This window comes from Lithobates pipiens, unplaced genomic scaffold (assembly GCF_037356315.1).
Source record: "Lithobates pipiens isolate NorthernLeopardFrog02 unplaced genomic scaffold, aLitPip1_a1.2 Scaffold_16, whole genome shotgun sequence".
NCBI classification, from domain to species: Eukaryota; Metazoa; Chordata; class Amphibia; order Anura; family Ranidae; genus Lithobates; species Lithobates pipiens.
In genome coordinates, this window is record NW_027507748.1 from 407,196,359 (window position 1) to 407,216,518 (window position 20,160).

The 20,160-nt window shown below is 45.3% G+C and overlaps 1 protein-coding gene across 2 annotated transcripts in view; it reads left to right on the plus strand.

Moving 5' to 3' along the window:
• Positions 1 to 6,094: 6,094 nt before the first annotated feature.
• The window catches only part of AKAP1 (A-kinase anchoring protein 1), a 92,908-nt gene continuing 78,842 nt past the window's right edge, over positions 6,095 to 20,160 (plus strand). For both annotated transcript variants that reach the window (XM_077482418.1, XM_077482419.1), the window contains exon 1: positions 6,095 to 6,249. The gene's annotated coding sequence lies outside the window, so the exon portion shown is untranslated. The remainder of the gene's footprint in view (positions 6,250 to 20,160) is intronic.

Sequence of the window (20,160 nt, forward strand, 5' to 3'; positions counted from 1 at the left end):
CAGGTGTTTTAAAATGCTCTGATGGGGACACAGATGTGTGCAAAGGCTCTGATGGGGACGCAGATGTGGGGAAAGGATTTGATGGGGACACAGATGTGTGGAAAGGCTCTGATGAGGACACGGATGTGGGGAAAGGCTCTGATAGGGATGCAGATGTGGGGAAAGGCTCTGAAGGGGACACAGATGTCATAAAAGGCTATAATGGGGACACGGATGTGGGGGAAGGCTCTGATTGGGACACAGATGTGGGAAAAGGCTCTGATGGGGACACAGATGTGGGGAATGGCTCTGATGGGGACACAGATGTGGGAAATGCTCTGATGGGGACACAGATGTCTGGAAGGGCTCTGATGGGGACACAGATGTGGAAACAGGCTCTGATGGGGACACAGGTGTGGAGAAAGTCTCTAATGGGGCACAGATGTGTGTAAAGGCTCTAATGGAGACACAGGTGTGGGGGAAGGCTTTAATGGGTATACAGATGTGAGGGAAAGCTCTGAAGGGGACACAGATGTGGGAAAAGGCTTTGATGTGTACCCAGGTGTTTTAAAAGGCTCTGATAAGGACACAGATGTGTGGAAAGGCTTTGATGGGGACACAGATGTGGGGAAAGGCTCTGATGGGGACAAAGATGTGTGGAAAAGCTTGGATGGGAACACAGATGTGTGGAAAGGCTCTGTTGGGGACCCAGATGTGTGGAAAGGCTCTGATGAGGACACAGATGTGGGGAAATGCTCTGATAGGGATGCAGATGTGGGGAAAGGCTCTGAAGGGGACAAAGATTTTGTAAAATGCAATAATGGGGACACAGATGTGCGGAAGGGCTCTGCTGGGGACACAGATGTGAAGATAGACTCTGATGGGGACACAGGTGTGGGAAATGGTTCTGATGGGGACACAGATGTCTGGAAGGGCTCTGATGGGGACACGGATGTGGGAAAAGGCTCCAATGGGTACACAGGTATAGGGAAAGGCTGTAATTTGGACACAGATGTGTGAAAAGGCTCCAATGGGGACACAGATGTGGTAAAAGTCTCTAATGGGGACACAGATTTGGGGAAAGGCTCTAACTGGGACACAGGTGTGAGTGAAGGCCCTGATGGGGACACAGATTTGGGGAAGGCTCTGATGGGGACGCAGGTGTGTTGAAAGGCTCTGATGGGGACACAGATGTGAGGAAAGACTCTGATGGGGACACAGATGTGTGGAAAAGCTCTGATGGGGATACTTGTGTGGGGAAAGGCTCTGATGGGGACACACATGTGTGGAAAAGCTCTGATGGGGACACAGATGTGTGGGAAGGCTCTGATGGGGACACAGATTTGTGTAAAGGCTCTGATGAGGACACAGATGTGGGGGAAGGCTCTGATGGGAACACAGATGTGGGAAAAGGCTCTGATGGGGACCCAGATGTGTGGAAAGACTCTGATGATGACACAGATGTGGGGAAAGGCTCTGATAGGGATGCAGATGTGGGGAAAGGCTCTGAAGGGGACAGAGATTTTGTAAAATGCTATAATGGGGACACAGATGTGCGGAAGGGCTCTGCTGGGGACACAGATGTGAAGATAGACTCTGATGGGGACACAGGTGTCGAAAGGCTCCGATAGGGACACAGATGTGGGGAAAGGCTCCGATGGGGACACAGATGTGGGAAAAGGCTCCAATGGGTACACAGGTATAGGGAAAGGCTGTAATTTGGACACAGATGTGTGAAAAGGCTCCAATGGGGACACAGATGTGGTAAAAGTCTCTAATGGGGACACAGATTTGGGGAAAGGCTCTAACTGGGACACAGATGTGAGTGAAGGCCCTGATGGGGACACAGATTTGGGGAAGGCTCTGATGGGGACGCAGGTGTGTTGAAAGGCTCTGATGGGGACACAGATGTGAGGAAAGACTCTGATGGGGACACAGATGTGTGGAAAAGCTCTGATGGGGATACTTGTGTGGGGAAAGGCTCTGATGGGGACACAGATGTGTGGAAAAGCTCTGATGGGGACACAGATGTGTGGGAAGGCTCTGATGGGGACACAGATTTGTGTAAAGGCTCTGATGAGGACACAGATGTGGGGGAAGGTTCTGATGGGGACACAGATGTGGGAAAAGGCTCTAATGGGGACACAGATGTGGGGAACGGCTCTGATGGGGACACAGATGTGGGAAATGGCTCTGATGGGGTCACAGATGTGCGGGGGGCTCTGATGGGGACACAGATGTGCGGAAAGAATCTTATGGGGACACAGGTGTGGGGAAAGGCTCTAATGGGGACACAGGTGTGTGAAAAGGCTTTAATAGAGACACAGATGCGGGGAAGTGCTCTGATGGGGAAACAGATGTGGGAACAGGCTCTGATGGGGACACAGGTGTGGAGAAAGGCTCTAATGGGGACACAGATGTGTGCAAAGCCTCCAATGGGGACACAGATGTGTTAAAAGGCTCTTATGGGGACACAGATTTGGGGAAAGGCTCTAATGGGGATACAGATGTGAGGGAACGCTCTGAAGGGGACACAGATGTGGGAAAAGGCTCTGATGTGTACCCAGGTGTTTTAAAATGCTCTGATGGGGACACAGATGTGTGCAAAGGCTCTGATGGGGACACAGATGTGTGCAAAGGCTCTGATGGGGACACAGATGTGAGTAAAGGATTTGATGGGGACACAGATGTGTGGAAAAGCTTTGATGGAGATACTTGTTTCAGGAAAGGCTCTGATGGGGACACAGATGTGTGGAAAGGCTCTGATGAGGACACGGATGTGGGGAAAGGCTCTGATGGGGATGCAGATGTGGGGAAAGGCTCTGAAGGGGACACAGATGTCGTAAAACGCTATAATGGGGACACAAATGTGGGGGAAGGCTCTGATTGGGACACAGATGTGTGGAAAGGCTCCAATGGGGACACAGATGTGGTAAAACGCTCTGATGGGGACACAGATGTGGGGAACGGCTCTGATGGGGACACAGATGTGCGGGAGGACTCTGATTTGGACACAGATGTGCCGAAAGAATCTGATGGGGACACAGGTGTGGGGGAAAGGCTCTAGTGGGTACACAGGTGTGTGGAAATCCTCTGATTGGGTACACAAATGTGGGGAAAGGCTCTTATGGGGACACAAATGTGTGGAAAGGCTCTGATGGGGACACAGATGTGAGGAAAGGCTATGATGGGGATACTTGTTTAAGCAAAGGCTCTGTTGGGGACACAGATGTGTTGAAAGGCTCTAATGGGGACATAGATGTGTGGAAAGGCTCCAATGTGGAAACAGATGTGTTAAAAGGTTCTGATGGGGACACATATTTGGGGAAATGCTCTAATGGGGATACAGATGTGAGGGAAGGCTCTGAAGGGGACACAGATGTGTGGAAAACCTGTGGTGGGAACACAGACGTGTGGAAATGCTCTGATGGGGACACAGATGTCGGGAATGGCTCTGATGGGGACACAGATGTGTGGGAGGGCTCTGATGGGGACACAGGTGTGCGGAAAGAATCTGATGGGGACAAAGGTGTGGAGAAAGGCTCTAAAGGGCACACAGATGTGGGGAAAGGCTCTGATGGGAACACAGATGTGTGGAAAGGCTCTGATGGGGACCCAGATGTGTGGAAAGGCTCTGATGAGGACACAGATGTGGGGAAAGGCTCTGATAGGGATGCAGATGTGGGGAAAGGCTCTGAAGGGGACACAGATGTCGTAAAAGGCTATAATGGGGACACAGATGTGCGGAAGGGCTCTGCTGGGAACACAGATGTGAAGCTAGACTCTGATGGGGACACAGGAGTCGAAAGGCTCCGATAGGGACACAGATGTGGGGAAAGGCTCCGATGGGGACATAGGTATGGGGAAAGGCTGTAATGGGGACACAGATGTGTGGAAAAGCTCCAATGGGGAAACAGATGTGTTAAAAGGCTCTAATGGGGACACAGATTTGGGTAAAGGCTCTAATGGGGATACAGATGTGGGGTAAGGCTCTGATGGGGACACAGATGTGTGGAAAGGCTCTGATGGGGACACAGATGTGTGGAAAAGCTCTGATGGGAACACAGATGTGAAGAAAGGCTCTGATGTGGACACAGATGTGGAGAAAGGCTCCAATGGTGACACAGATGTGGGGAAGGCTCTGATTGGGACACAGATGTGTGGAAAGGCTCTAATTGGGACAAAGATGTGTGGAAATGCTCTGATGGGGACACAGGTGTGTCGAAAAGGTTCTGATGGAGACACTGATGTATGGAACGGCTCTGATGGGGACACAGATGTGGGGAAAGGCTCTAATGGTGACACAGTTGTGGGGAAAGGCTCCGATGGGGACATAGGTGTGGAGAAAGGCTCTAATGGGGACACAGATGTGTGGAAAGGCTCCAATGGGGACACAGGTGTGCGAAAAGGTTCTGATGGAGACACTGATGTGTGGAACGGCTCTGATGGGGACACAGGTGTGGGGGAAGGCTCTGATGGGGACACAGGCGTGGGAGAAGGCTCTGATGTGGACACAGATGCGGAGGAAGGCTCTTATGGGGACACAGATGTGTAGAAAAGCTCTGATGGGGACACAGATGTATGGAAAAGCTGTGATGGGTTTACATGTGTGGGGAAAGGCTCTGATGGGGACACAGATGTGTGGAAAGGCTCTGATGGGGACACAGGTGTGTCAAAAGGTTCCGACGGGAACACAGACGTGGGGATAAGCTCTGATGGGGACACAGATGTGGGGAAAGGCTCCGATGGGGACATAGGTGTGGAGAAAGGGTCTAATGGGGACACAGATGTGTGGAAAGGCTCCAATGGGGACACAGGTGTGCGAAAAGCTTCTGATGGGAACACTGATGTGTGGAATGGCTCTGATAGGGACATAGGTGTGTGTAAAGCCTCTGATGGGGATACAGATGCAAAGGAAGGCTCTGATGGGGACACAAATGTATGGAAAAGCTGTGATGGGTTTACATGTGTGGGGATAGGCTCTGATGGGAACACAGATGTGTGGAAAGGCTCTGATGGGGACACAGGTGTGTCAAAAGGTTCCGACGGGAACACAGATGTGGGGATAAGCTCTGATGGGGACACAGATGTGGGGAAAGGCTCCAATGGGGATATAGATGTGGAGAAAGGGTCTAATGGGGACACAGATGTGTGGAAAGGCTCCAATGGGGACACAGGTGTGCGAAACGCTTCTGATGGGAACACTGATGTGTGGAATGGCTCTGATAGGGACACAGGTGTGGGGGAAGGCTCTGATGGGGACATAGGTGTGTGTAAAGCCTCTGATGGGGATACAGATGCAGAGGAAGGCTCTGATGGGGACACAAATGTGTAGAAAAGCTCTGATGGGGAGACAGATGTATGGGAAAGCTCTGATGGGGTTACATGTGTGGGGAAGGCTCTAATGGGACACAGGTGTGTGAAAAGGCTCTGATGGGAACACAGATGTGTGAAAAGGCTCTGGTGGGGACACAGATGTGTGAAAAGGCTCTGGTGGGGACACAGATGTGAGGAAAGGCTCTGATAGGGACACAGATGTGGGGGGATGCTCTGATGGGGACACAGGTATGTGGAAAGGCTTTGTTGGGGACATAGGTGTGGGGAAAGGCTCTGATGGGGACACAGGTGTATAAGGATACAAGTGTGTACCATTGAGCTCCATTGCCAGCAGCCTGTCAAATGCTATTATTGTTTACTGTTGTGGATGCAGCTATAAACATTTTTTTCTTGGCATGCGAATGTGTGTTTAATATACGACGTGGCCCATCAAGAAAAAAAGCCAGAACACCCGTGCACCAGAAGACTTAACAGGGCATAATATTACTTTAATGAAGTGCCGCCCCGTCTGTAATAAATGTGTCTACCAACTGTGAAAGGTGAGCAGAGAAGATAACGTTAGCATGAAGTAGAGTCATAGGCACACAAGTCCCTTTAAAGATGGGTGGCCTCCGCTTTCTCCTGCCATGCTCAGTACGGCACAGTCGCACTTCTCCCATACATTCCCACATGGAAAGCAGGATGGTCAAAGGAAGCGACGTCATCCAGAGGGTGCCAAGTGACGCACATCATAGACCCCAGCACGGCTCCCGTACTAACGTGTGTTATGTTTCTTTTTTTTTCTTCTTCTTTCTAGCCTGCCTCGCTTTGCAGTGACGCTCCAGGCTACTGATTGGTCGGGGCGTGCAGAGGACCCGTCATGCTCCGCCTCTTCTCCGTTTTCTCCGCCCCTCAGACGGTGAACTGAGTAGTAGCCACAAGCACTTGGGTTAGGTGAGTTGTTGGCGGCCTGCTTGTCCTGTGAGTGTTCGGGAGGGGAGAGAAGGACGGACGGACTAGGTGTCGGGGCCTGCTTTCTTGGTGGTGGACTTTGGGGGGGGCACGAAGGGTGTCGGGTTCTTAGTGTGTGCTTGGTGTTCTTCTCCCTCATGCCCCGTGTGTGACCTCATGCTGGAGCCGCCGTCCTTGTGGTATCGGAGGAGCGCAGCCAATCCTATGAGCTCGCGGCTGAGATTTGTCACGTGTCCGCCTGTCAGTCCAGGGACCGGGAAAGCGCTGTGTGTAGCCATCGGTCACCGAGCGGCCATGGCCTGCCTGGAGGCTATAAATACACGCTGCCATCATGGAAGCTATTCTGGTCTGCTGCTGTGTGTATATATATCGGTGTATATATGGAAGTTTGTGTGCACGTGCTGTGTGTGTATGGGGAGCCTGGCCGTGAACTTGCTGCCTTGTCTTTTGTCCTCTGTAGACGGCCCAGGACAGTGAGGTCACCATATAACCTTCAGGCTACGAATTCTAGGAGCCTTTTCCATGTGCTGCATGTGTGTGACCTGAGGTGCTTCCACCAAGGTCACCCCAACTCGCCCTAGTCTTCTATATCAAAGGTCATTACCGCCCTTCCTTCCTCTGCTCTACAGGTGATCAGATCTGCCATGGGTGCTGGGTGACAGCTAGGTACTAGGGCATGTGTCAGTCCTCCCTGTGCTATACTCCTCAAGTAGATCGGCCTTCGCTCACTTCTATGCTGTCTCCGGATCACTTTTTAAATTTGGATCACATTCTATTTTTAGCAGCTTGTCTTACCAAATTAAGGCGTTGCGGTTGGTTACAAGTCACGTTGCACCTCAAAGTGAAAAAAAAAGTGCAATGCACACTGTTACTATTGCTTTACATTCCTTTATATGCAAAGTTTTTATATACTTCCTAAGGTATGGCATTGGATTTTCTTGCGCTTTTTTTTTTTTTTTTTTTCTTAGCTAAATGATACTAAATCCAGGGTTCACACTGATGCAGTTTGAAATTAGTGGGAGTTCAGCTGAACTCCCCACTATTTCAAAGCCTCATTGCAGTCTGACTTAAGACGCAATTTCAGTGACTTCGGTGACTTTCAGGTTCCTGCACGGATGTCTATTGAAATTGTCACCAAAAGAAGTAGAGGAACTACTTATGGGAACCGGTGCGGCATCGCACCGTTTCGGACGGTGCTGCCCCAATCAGTATGACGCTGACTGCGGCACCACACCGATGCCCAAAAGCAGTTCCTGCACTACTGGCAGTGCCTGAATCAGTGTGACGCTGACTGCGGCACCGCACCGATTCCAAAAAGTTCCTGCACTACTGGCAGTGACAGCACCACACAAATCGGTGGGAGGCTGACTTTGCGGCACCGCACCGGTTCCCTAAAGTAGTTCCTGCACTACTGACAGTGCCAGCACCGCCAAAATCATTGTGACACTGACTGTGGCACCACACCAATTCTCAAATGTAGTTCCTGCACTACTGGCAGTGCCAACACTGCCCGAATAATTCTGATGCTGACTTTGCAGCACCGCACTGATTCCCAAAAGTAGTTCCTGCACTACTGGCAATGCCAGCACCGTCCCAATCATTGTGACGTTGACTTTGCAGCGCCACACAGACATGTCAAATCTGAGATCTGCCCAATGTGAATGGGGGGGGGGGGGGGGGGCTTAGCCCTGGTTCATACTAGTGCAGTTTTTAAATAGATCTACTTCAGCAGATCAGTGCGACCTGCACTTCTGATCGTGACTTTCTTTAACAGAAGTCTATGCAAGTCAGGGTGGGGGGGAGTAGTCCAGGAAACTTTTGTCAAAGTCACTGCTACCTGAACGATTCCATTGCCGGCAGTGGGGTGTGACTTGTAATGCGGTTTGGAACTGTCAAATTGCTTGACAAATCACACCAATTTGAACAAGGGCTGATGACCCGTTCACACTGGTGCACTTCTGCTGCACTAAACACACATTCTTGGTGCTTTAAAAGCACGTGGGGAAAAGTCACCTTTTAAATCATATCTTACTGTTCATGTCTGTGCACTGCATTTTTAAAAAGGGTTGCTTGCTGCAGCTTTAGGCCTCATGAACACAGGATTCTGCTAAAGGTACGTTCAGAGGCAGTTGGATGCTTTTTTTAACTACCCATGAACTCATTCAATGTTATCCTACATGACCATGTATGGAGCCTCGTTTATTGCCCTTTTTCAGGCAGTTGTGTTTAACAGCTTTTCTTCGCAAGCAAAAAAATGGGTTCAGGCGCCGAAGATTTCCACGTTTCAGATGCCAAACGTGGTAACCCGCGTTTTCTTTGGTAGGAGGCTCCTTGCGTTTTTTTTTTTTTTCCTGCCAGAAATCTCCAATCAGAAACGCAAACCAGAAGTTTTTTTTTTCCTGCCTCTAAATGTTGAGCTTAAAATATGCCTGTAATTGTCCTAATGTGCACGTAAACAGGATAACATTGAGCTGCTTCTACAGACAAAACTCTTGAGTATTTGTATTCACCCTTTTAATTGATATCAAGAATTTAAAACAGGGGTTGACAAATTTGCTTGGAATCTAGGAGCCAGCTAAAAAAGTTAGGAGCCAGGTCCGTGACGGCGATCTGGACCTGTCCCTGGCCTGACATGGAGACGAGTGAGGGGAAGATAGCCCCCAGCCCCTCACCTGTCTCCAAGTCATTGCCCATAGCTCTTAGAGGGACACGGAGACGGGATACCCCCAGCTATGCTGCCCCAGGCGCAAGGTCGCTGATTCTAGTCGCCAATGCGACCTGGCGACCGGGTTTTGTCGAGCACTGATTTAAAAGAATATGAATTTGTCGGCAAGTATTGGCACCTTTAGTGCAAGAAAAGCTTAAAAAACAAAACAAAACATCCCTTTAAATTGTGTGCCTTCACTCTGGTCTGTTGCGGTTCTGTTATGGTGTTAAAAATCTTGCTTTACTGCATTTTTGGTCAGTTTAAGCCTCACCAAAAACGTGCATCCCGGTTGAAGCGCATTGAAAATGAAGCAAGAATACGTTTTTGATGCGGTTTCTGAGTCATGCGACCTATACGCACAATTAAAATCGCTGCAAAAATCAGCATTTTCTGCACTTTTTTTTTTTTTTTTTTTTTTTTTTTTAAATCAGCAAAATTCGGAAAAAAAAAAAAAAATTTTGAGCCGATATGTTTCGGGCACCGAAATTTTGGTGTGTCTGAATTTTTTTTTTTTTTTTTTGTTATTTATGTCATGTCAGTTTCTTTCCAAGTGAGCAGGGGTGAATTTGTGTGTAAAACGCATGTGTTGTATTAAAGTTTAACAGCATGTTAAAAATGTGATTTTTGTTTTCCAAACATTTCCATGCACCAATAAGAATGTAAATGTGCCCTTGAAGCAGTTGTCTTGCGACTGCATGATAGACAAGAGCCGTTCTTGCTTCCAGAAAAGATTAGAGCACGTTCGCAGTTAACTTTAAAGTCTGTACATAAAAGCTGTGCAGCTTTGACAGAATGTGAATGTTATTGCTATAGGTGTAGGCCATTTATGTATCTCAGGAAGCTTGAATGGGAAAACTCCTAGGAAGTTGCTAAGAGACACCTAGCTGTTACTGATCACTGCCACCATCGCAGGAGAGAGCTCTCAAACCTTGAACTCCAAGCTACAGCGTCAGGGAGAGAGGCGATATGAGTGGGTTTGAATTAGAAGGCTCACTCCTGTGAAGGTGAACAGTTATAGCTGAGCCTCTCTTAGCAATGTCCTAAGAGTTTTCCAGTCAGGCATCATTGGGTAAATAAATGGCCTACACCTATAGCACAGGCAGTATTCAACTTTGGTCAAAGCTGTACAGCTTATTTTTATCTGCATAGGCAGTCTTTTTTGTAAAGGTACATTTTTCCTTTAAAGTATGAACTATAACATTTTACTCCAAGGACACAGGCCAAAAATATGTAGGGAAGTAAAGATTTTACAAACGTGAGAACAGTTGGGGCCTCCTTCAGTGTAAATCTTTAAAGCAACTGAGGGCTATAAGGGATTGAGTGCCCATTTACACTACACTAGCTTTGCAGCCACAAAATGCTGCTGCCCACACACTACACTTGACTTGGGATCTTGGGACAATGATGTGAGTTTTTTTATTTTGTTTTTGGTGCAGAGCACAAAGTCACACTTCATGTCACTGTACAGCAGTGTGCTGCGCTTAGTATGGTGTCATGCAGGGCCATCTAGAGCAGTGCGACATTATGCAAATGTTTCATAATGTACAGATCTGGAACGCATAAACACTGCTTTCTTGTGAGAACTTGACGCAGTTTTCTGTGTCCTAGTGGTTAACTGCATTAATCCATAAAGAAACACCGGTAACAGAACATTGTGTGAACTGGCCCTGAGGGCTGTGTATGGTCGCAAGAACACCAATTTGATTTGTGGTGCTGTACAAAAGTTTTACATAGTTGTGAAGAAATGCTGTAAAGTAAGAATGCTTTCAAAAGTATATAATTTTAATTATCAATTTACAAAATGCAACACCAACGAACAGAAAAAAAAAATTTAATCAAATCAATATTTGTTGTGACTTCTCTTTGGCTTCAAGCCGGAATCAATTCTACTAGGTGCACTTGCTCAGAAATACAGGCAGATACTCCTCCATCATACCACATCATCATAAGCGATTGCCCCAAGTTTATTCTGCACCAGGACAATGACCCCAAACATGCAGCCAATGTCATTTAAGAATTACCGTCAGTGTAAATTAGAACAAGGGGTCCTGAAAGAGATGGTGAATCTTAGAGGCCTGATCGCAACATCGAGTCTTAGCAGCCGCTCAGCTGTAATTACAAGCAGTGAGAGGGCGCCTCCCACCACTTTCCGCCACTTGCCAGGGCTCTCCCGTCCCACCTGGAGGACGGAGCTCCCAGCTGGCATGTCCACTGGCTGGCCGAAGACCTAAAGAAAGCATCGCCTCAAATCTAGTAACCCGGAAGCAATGTCATGACATCACTTCCTGGATTACTGGCATCTTAAAGGCGCAAGTTTAACCGGTTCCCGACCAGCGCAGGACAATGTACGTCGACAGAATGGCACAGGCAGGCATATTGGCGTACAGGTACGTCCAATCTTCAATGCCGCCCTGCCATCGGGAGCGCGCCGCCGGCGCGCTCCCGCGCTGGTCGGGACCCTCGTGAGTCCGGTCGCGGGACCCGCGGACTCGATCGCCGCGGGCATACCCGCGATCGTCTCACGGGACGGCTGAATGGAGGAAATGCTGTGTAAACAGCATTTCTCCATTCTGCCTAACAACTAGTGACGCTGATCTCTACTCCATGTGATTGGAGCAGAGATCTGTGTTCACTAAATGAAAGCCCAACCCCCCCACAGTTAGTAACACACCCCTAGGAACACTTAACCCCTACACTGCCACCCACTGGTTAACCCCTTCACTGCTAGTGTCATTTACACAGGAATCACTGCATTTATATAGCAGTGATTACTGTATAAATGACAATGGTCCCAAAAATGTGTCAAAAATGTCCGATGGGTCCCCCACAATGTCAGTCACAATAAAAATCGCTGATCGCCGCCATTACTAGTTAAAAAAAAAATAATAAAAAATTATAAATAAAAATGCTATAAAACGATCCCGATTTTATAAATGCTGTAACTTTTGTGCAAACAAATCAATAATCGCTTATTGCGATTTTTTTTATTTTTATTTTTTTTTCCAAAAATATGTAGAATACGTATCGGCCTAAACTGAGGGACAAAAAATGTTTTTTTTTAATATATTTTTGGGGGATATTTATTATAACAAAAAGTAAAATATATAATGCGTTTTTTTTCAAAATTGTCGCTCTATTTTTGTTTATAGCGCAAAAAATAAAAACCACAGGGGTGATCAAATACCACCAAAAGAAAGCTCTATTTGTGGTAAAAAAAGGACGTCAATTTTGTTTGGGAACCATGTCGCACGACCGCGCAATTGTCAGTTAAAGCGACGCAGTGCCGAATCGCAAAAAATGGTCTGGTCTTTGACCAGCAAAATGGTCCGGTCTGTAAGTGGTTAAAAAAAAAAAAAAGTATTCGAAAATGCCAATCTTGACGTTTTGAATACTTTTGAAGTGCAGAGGAGGGCTTTGGGGTCTTTTAGACACCCGATCTCTCCATAAAGAGTATCTCTTATATGCCTATTACTGTCACAAGGGATGTTTACATTCCTTGTGACAGCAATAACAGTGATAAATCAAAAATGTAAAATGATAGTGTCAATTTTTTTATTTTTTTTTGTACAGAATATTGGCTATGAGCATGAGAGGTGGCTGAAATATCGTCACTGAAAAACGATATTGGTCGATCCCAACTTTGAAAGCGTACATCTGAAATGGCATGATTTCAAAGCGACGTTAGTGCGACTTTGAATACATCTGAGTGGCTTCATGCACAGATGTCTTCAAGTCACACCCAAGATTGCCAAAATTAGTGCATGTACTATCTTTTCAAATCAATGCAGCACCGCACCAATTTGAGTGGTGCGATTACTGGCAATAGGATGCGATTTGAAATGCCAACCCACAGTGTTTTCTGGTCTTAGTCCCCGTTCACATTAGAGTGAATTGTCATCATGTTATTTGACCTGTCAAATTGCATGACAAGTCGCTCTAATGTGAATGGGGGGCTAAGAGACCAGAAAACATTGAGTGTTGAGAGCAGTGCACAATTTTTTTAGGTTGCTTCTCAGCTGTTGCTCATCGCTTTATGGTATGTCCTGGGAAAGCTAAGGATTCTTCAGTATCCCTACGTTTCTACTCCAGTCCTTGTGAACAGGATACACTGTTAAATACTGAAAATAGTGTCTATATACAGAACCTGTGCCTTCAGCTGTTTGCTGCTGTATGCAAGGCAAGTGGGTGTTGTAGATTGTGAAAGGATTTGGAGTTATTAATGTGTGTAAAGAATGTATTACATTTGAAGCATCTGTTGTGTTTAAGACCACTTATTTCTTGATTCATTATGTTTTGTGCAGATTTGTTCACATGCATATTTATTTGTAAGTCTGTAAAATAAAAAGTTAAAACGCGCATTCAAAGTGTTGTATACCAAGCTATGTCGAGAGGCTGAAGGATCCTAATCCCAGTGTATCTCATGAAATGTGGAATCCACTTGGGTGCTTCAACAGGGGTTATTAAAGTGGTTGTAAAGGCTTCATGCATCCTGTACACAACCAGTGACGAGAGGGGTGGGACAGAGCTACTGCATTGTGTGTGACTGGACACCGAGAGCAGCGGGTGAGGGGAGCAAGGTCGCTTGGGTGCTTTCACAGAAAGATGCTTGGTTTGGGGGCACTTGGGAGGGGCCAGGAGCGATACTGGGGCAACTGAGAAGAGGTTTGGGGCTGCTCTGTGCAAAACCACTGCACAGAGTAGGCAAGTATAGCCTGTTTATCAAAAAAAAAAAAAAAAAAAAAACCCAAAACATGTATAACAAAAACTGTTTTAATAGTCATACAGCATGTCTGTCTGAAATTGACTTTTAAAAAGGTTAACATCTGGTAAGCGGCAGTATGTGTGTACCTCCCTGCATAAAGGATGTATTGAGAGGAAAACCCATGTATTAGAACACAGAATTCACATAAAGTGGTGTTAAATCCCAGAACAAAATGTAATGTATTGCCATTTACCAATTATTGGATGTGATGGCTGAATTTTTTTTTTTTTTTGTCTTAAGATGATAAAAAAAAAAACTGTGTGCAGCACCCTATCTCAGCCTTCCTAATACTTACCTGAACCCACCTCTATCCAGCGATGCTGCCTGAGACTCTTCTCATTGGTTGAGACAGCAGTGGAGTGCCGTTGCCTCCCATTGTTGTCAGTAAGCCAATAAGGAGACTGGGGGGGGGGGGGGGGGGGCTAGCCAGGCTCCATGTCTGAATGGAGACACAGCAGTGGCTCAAGCTGCTTGCTCTGGGGGCACTGGCTGGGGGGGGGGGGGGGGCGGGCAGGAGAGTGGAAGAGGGACCTTGGAACAGGAGTATCAGGGCTACTCTGTGCAAAACCATTTCACAGAGCACATAAGTATAACTAAAAACAAAACTTTAGTATCACTTTAAAGAGCTTATATCCCATTTACCAGAAAACTGCCTATACAGGTAAGGGTTGCTTGTAGATAAAAACAAACTGTCTAGTAGGGCTGAAACAACTAATCGGTTAATCGACAACTATTTGATTATGAAATTAATCGATTATGAAAATGGTAATCGATTAATCGGCCAGTAACATAACTAGGTTAAAAAAAACTAAAATGAGCCCTTTATATTACAAAAAGAGCAAATAATCTCTACTGTAATTACTTTCACTGTTCTACAGTAAAAAATGAACCCCTTATAGTAGTAATTATGTGCTTTTTTTTTTTTTTTTTTTTTTTTCTCTACTATAAAGGGCTAATTTTAGCTTTTGTAACCCCATTATACTACTAAACGTCTTATGCCTTGTACACACGGTCGGACATTCTGACAACAAAATCAGTCTGATTTTTTTTATTTATTTTTTCCCGATGGATTTTGTCCTAAACTGGTGTTGCATACACACGGTCGGACAAAGTTGACGGAAAATTCGATAGTTTGGAACTTGATGACGTTTGTGCGTTACGACGGGACTTTTCCGTCAGAATTTCTGACCGTGTGTACAGGACATTAGACCTGGTTCACATCTATGTGTTTATTGGTGATTTTTGCAGAAATGTACTACAGTTCATTTACATGGTTTCCTATGGGACACGTTCACATCTGAAAGGGTCAGGGACTTTTAATGCAAAATGGTGCTTTATTGGTTCAATATACTTTAATGGAGAAGCTGCAGAAAAGCATGTAATGCGTTTTTTCACCAATTTGTGTTTCTTAATCTGCCCAAAAAAAATGCAAATTGCAGTAAAATCACGTGCGCAAAAATCAAAACGTACAGCAAAAAGCACTGCAGAAACAGATCAAAAGCAAACTGCATAGGTGTGCACCGATCCTTATGCTGGTCACACAGATCCATTTTCAGATGAGAATATTCAGACGAAAAATCTTTGTACATTCGCTGAATGAAAGAATTTTGTTTGAAATTTTCACTTGTTTTTAACATTCTGTTTTTAAAATGAATGTAATTTATGAACGAAAACCACATCCACTGTCTGAAAATTCTTTTGACCTAAGAAGTTTTCTATTTCCAAATTTTCCCGTCACTGTGGTTGAAAATGAATGTTTATTTGACCTACTTTTTTTTTTTTTTTTAAAGGTTATTAACCGATTTAATCGACCAACTAATTATGAAAATAATCGTTGGTTGCAGCCCTACTGTCTAGCCTTGAATAAAGTTGCATAATGCCCCTGCTATAGGTGTAGGTAATTTTATGTACCTCCCAAAAACTCCCACTGGTGGCATTATCCCATCCTGCCTTGTTGCTAAGACGCTGCCGTCATTACTGCTCACCTCCACCCCTCACATATTTTGGTCCACGATCTCCGTCGCAACATCGCTGAGCTCAGAACTATTGTGTCACGAGAAAGCTTGTAGGGTTGAGTTGGCTGGAAGTGTCTTGGCAATGTCCTAGCAACAAGGCAGAATGGAATTATGCCATCTCTGGGACCTTTTCCGCCAGGATTTAAGAGGTATGTAAATGACCGATAACTAACTATTGTATAGTATAGCAAACTGACTATAAAGGGGAATAAAAAAACATGTCTATACTTATCTGCTTTGTGCAACAGAAATGCATTGAGCTTCCCCTAACCTGCTCTTCTTGGGTGCCCCTGGTCCCTCCTCCCTGTCCAGTGACACTTTTGGGAAGCTGTTTCTCATGGGGACACTTGGGCGTGCTCACTCCTGAGCCCCACTGCTGCTTTTAAAGAATGGAGACATAGATGGCTGAGTTCACTTTGAATATTAAAGTTGTTGTATAGATACATTTTTAACTTTGACCTCCCAGGTAAGCCTATGATTAGGCTTACCTCTAGGTAAAAAGAATATCTCCTAAATCGGTATGGTTTAGGAGATATTCCCCTTGCAATGAGCCGTGGGGATTCTCCGCTCAAAGTCCAGCCTACTAGTTCATTTATGCCTTTTGCCTTAGGGCCGGTTCACACTGCAGGCGAGGCGAGGATACACCGACTTGCCTCGCCGCGACCTCAGCGGCAACTTGCAGATGACTTCTGTATAGAAGTCAATGCAAGTCGCCCCGAGGTCGCCCAGAAGTAGTACAGGAACCTTTTTTCTGAGTCGGAGCGACTCGAGTCGCTCCTCTCAGAACGGTTCCATTGTACAGAACGGGGGCGACTTGTCACACTGCGGCGAGTCGTGTCGCCTCGCATCGCCCGCAGTGTGAACCGGCCCTTACGTGTGTGTGTGTGTGTGTGTGTGACGAGAGTCAGCGGGTTTACTCCCGCTTTAACAATTAAATGGGGTGATGCTGGCACACTAAGGTATAAGTTACTGATGGCACGATGTTCCATTATTTTGAAAGTAGTGTTAAGTTTGGTTAATTAGTGTAACAAGTTTACTTATCCAGAAAATACAGGAGACTCTAGTAGTACACTGGCTAATGCAGTGTATGTGCATGTCCTTCGTTCTCAGCATCTTATCTCCCAAGTCACTGTATAATTCATGCTTCCTATACAGAGGCAGAACAGTAGATCTACTTAAGTATACGGCACAAGGTTTCACTCTTGTGATAAGAAGGTAGCACTGGATGGCTTTAGCAAACAGAAATAGGTTTGCCAGCTGCCAGTGCAAACTTGCTAACCTTTTCAATTAACTCACTGTTTAGGCAGAGCACTTCAATTCACGTGCAACTGACTGGCGTATAAAATAACATGCATATCCATGAAAAGAACTTCGAGACACCGGTGGCCAGGACTTTAGGAGTGGCACTGCTGAAATCATTTTAACACGAGAAGGCTAAGTTAAAGTGGACCTAAACACTCCAAAGGGAGAAGGAAGCCTTTCCACGTTATAATGAACATTTCAAATGTTTTATTGTACCTAAGCAGTACCCTGAAGGGGTGTGGTGTGTTTCTCCTAAAAAAAATAAAAAAAAAAAAAAAAAAAAAATAATAATAATAATTAGCAGTGCACCCTTCTATGCATACAATAGCTTGGCTGCATATCTGCAGCATGAAAGGCACTGTGCCTCTGAACGCTATTGAGATTGGGAGTGAAATTTGTCGATGTCACTTCAGTGTTACGCCTCTCATTTCTAGCCACTTGACAACTGCAATACGTGTATATATACGTTACGCTTTGCAAGTGGTTTACTGGGATTGTGGTTGAAGATATTAGCCATAACACCCTGTATTGTGTTATTTCAGAAGCAGGCTTACCGTTTCTGCCGGCTGTTTTTAAATTCTTTTTTTTTTTTAAAGCAATCCCTCCATGCTTGCATATGAATTGAGTGCATAGGTAAGTCACGCACACATATGAAAAATATGTTCACACCACTTGTGAGGTATCTCCGTGAATGCTGGAGTGAGAGCAATCTTTCTAACACTAGACCTCCCCTGTAACTCTAAATGGGTAACCTGTAAAGGTGTTTATAGCATCACCTATAGATATTAAGTACTGTATAGTTTGTCGCCACTACGTGAGCATTTACAATTTTAGGGTAGGGTAGGCCAGGCCATCGTCGGCTTGTGCCACTGTCTGGGTCTCTTTGTTCCTCCCGACGATGCCACAGCTTCCCAGATCATATTATGAGCATCTAGACGGTCCTGAATCCTCTCCATCTTTTTCTCCATTTAATTCTATATCTCTTTATTCTAGCGTATAGAGCTCCTTCAGTCGGGGGGAGCTGTGCTTCCAATTCAGCGCCACCTGACAGCGTGCCGCTGTGAGGACGTGTCTAGTTTCTGCTGTGGGGCCAGTGTTTTCAATGGAGACAGTCCTAGCAAGAAAAACTTTTCTTGCTAGGGATATTGGACTGCCCTTTCAAGGAGACGTGTCAAAAGCTGCTGGACTATTTTCCAAAAAGGGACTATCCGTGGGCATTCTCAGTAGATATGGAACAATGTCCCCTTGACTCCCAAGCATCGCCAGCAATGGTCTGAGCTAGTTGTATAGATGGCATGAAGCACATCTGGGGTCATGTACCAAAAGTATAGGATTTTGTAAGTGTTTTCTTTGTATAACGTGCAAATCAAGCTCTTGGCCGCCTGAGTCCATATAATCCTCCATTGATCCATGGGTATCTCCTCACCCAGAGCCTTTTCCCACTTGAGCATGTATGCATGCTTGCCCATTGATGCAATAGGTCTTTCTTTAAGAATTTTATAAATGTCAGAGATCAGTCCTCTTTGGGCGGATCCTGCCAGGACGACATTTTCAAATGGAGTAGGTGGGGAGAATTGCAGGTTTGGTGCAAAAGTTAAGGTGTAATGGCAGATTTGGAGGTACCCATAGAATGCTTGCTTCGGCAAGTCAAATTTTGGCCTGAGCGTTTACAATTTAAAAATGTGACATGTTCTAGTTACTTGGTATAACCTCATCTTTCCTACTCTAAAAAAAATTGGTGTGGATTTTTTTTTTTTTTTTTTTAACCATTTGCCTTTTGGGCCATTTCTGACACATCGCTCCTACATATAAAAATCTTCTTCTTTTTTTATTTATTTATTTTTTTTCTAGAAAATTACTTTGAACCCCCAAACAATTGAACAATTTTTTATTTTTTTAGCCGAGACCCTATAGAATAAAATGGTGGGTGTTGTCATTTTGTCACAGTATTTTGCACATCGTTTTTGTTTTGCTTAATGTGAAAGATGTTACGCAGAGTAAATGGCTACCTAATGTGTCAAGCTTTAAAACTGTGTCTGCCTGTGGAATGGCAGCAAACTATGGTGCTTAATTCTCCTTGGGCAACGCTTTTAACGCCCCCCCCCCCCCCCTTTTTTTGCTTGCTAAGGTCTGGTGCTAGAATTATTGCTCTCTCTGACATTCGCCACAATAATTCTGTGCAATTCGATCACTTTGTGTGTGTGTGATTAACATATGCATTCGTATTTGCGTGTAAGCACAGTGGGATGGGGGTCTATTAGGCCCAAATCTCTCCTCTGGCCTCCCATGTAGCCGATCAGACACAGATCATTCTGAACGGCTGCGTACCTAGTCATTGCTGGTAAAGAAAGGGGCAGAACCAGAAGTGACTAGCTACTCGTCTCTCCTGGTTTCCAGGATTACAGAGAGGAACGACTTCAGGTCCTCTCTGTACAGGGCAGCCATCACTCTTGTCCTCCACGATGGGACCAGAGAGGCAGGATGGGGTGGGATCTCCTTTTGCCACCCGCAAAAGTGATTGGGTGGCTAATTTGCCACTCGCTCACATTTGCCTTAAAGAGAATCCCTGGCTGAAAACTTTGATGCTGGAATGATGCTTGTAGGCGTGCAGGCATCATCCTTGTATAACCATTGAAACGGGAGGGCTCCATATACGTCCTACTGGCAGGAAGTTAAAGATTTATTTTTATTTAATTTTTTTTCAAAAACATTGCGTTTTGAAAAACCGCTGCTCAAATACCGTGTGGCATAAAAATATTGCGACAATTGCCACTTTTTAACTAGGGTCTCTGCTAGTAAAAAAAAAAGTAATATTGGGGGGTTATAAGGAAATTTCTACCAAAAATACTGAATTTGCCACTTAAGAACCAGGCCTATTTTTCAGACTTGGTGTTTAAAATCTTTTTATTTATTTTTTGCTAGAAAATTACTTAGAACCCCTAAAAAAAAAAAAAATTTGAATTATTTCAGACACCCTAGGGATAGTTTGAGCAAGAGCAATAATTTTATTGTGATGCCTCGTGTGTGATTTGAACCCCATTTTTCATATGTGGGCGCGATTTGTGTATGCTTCTGCGTACGAGATGGGGCGTTTTAAACTATTTTTT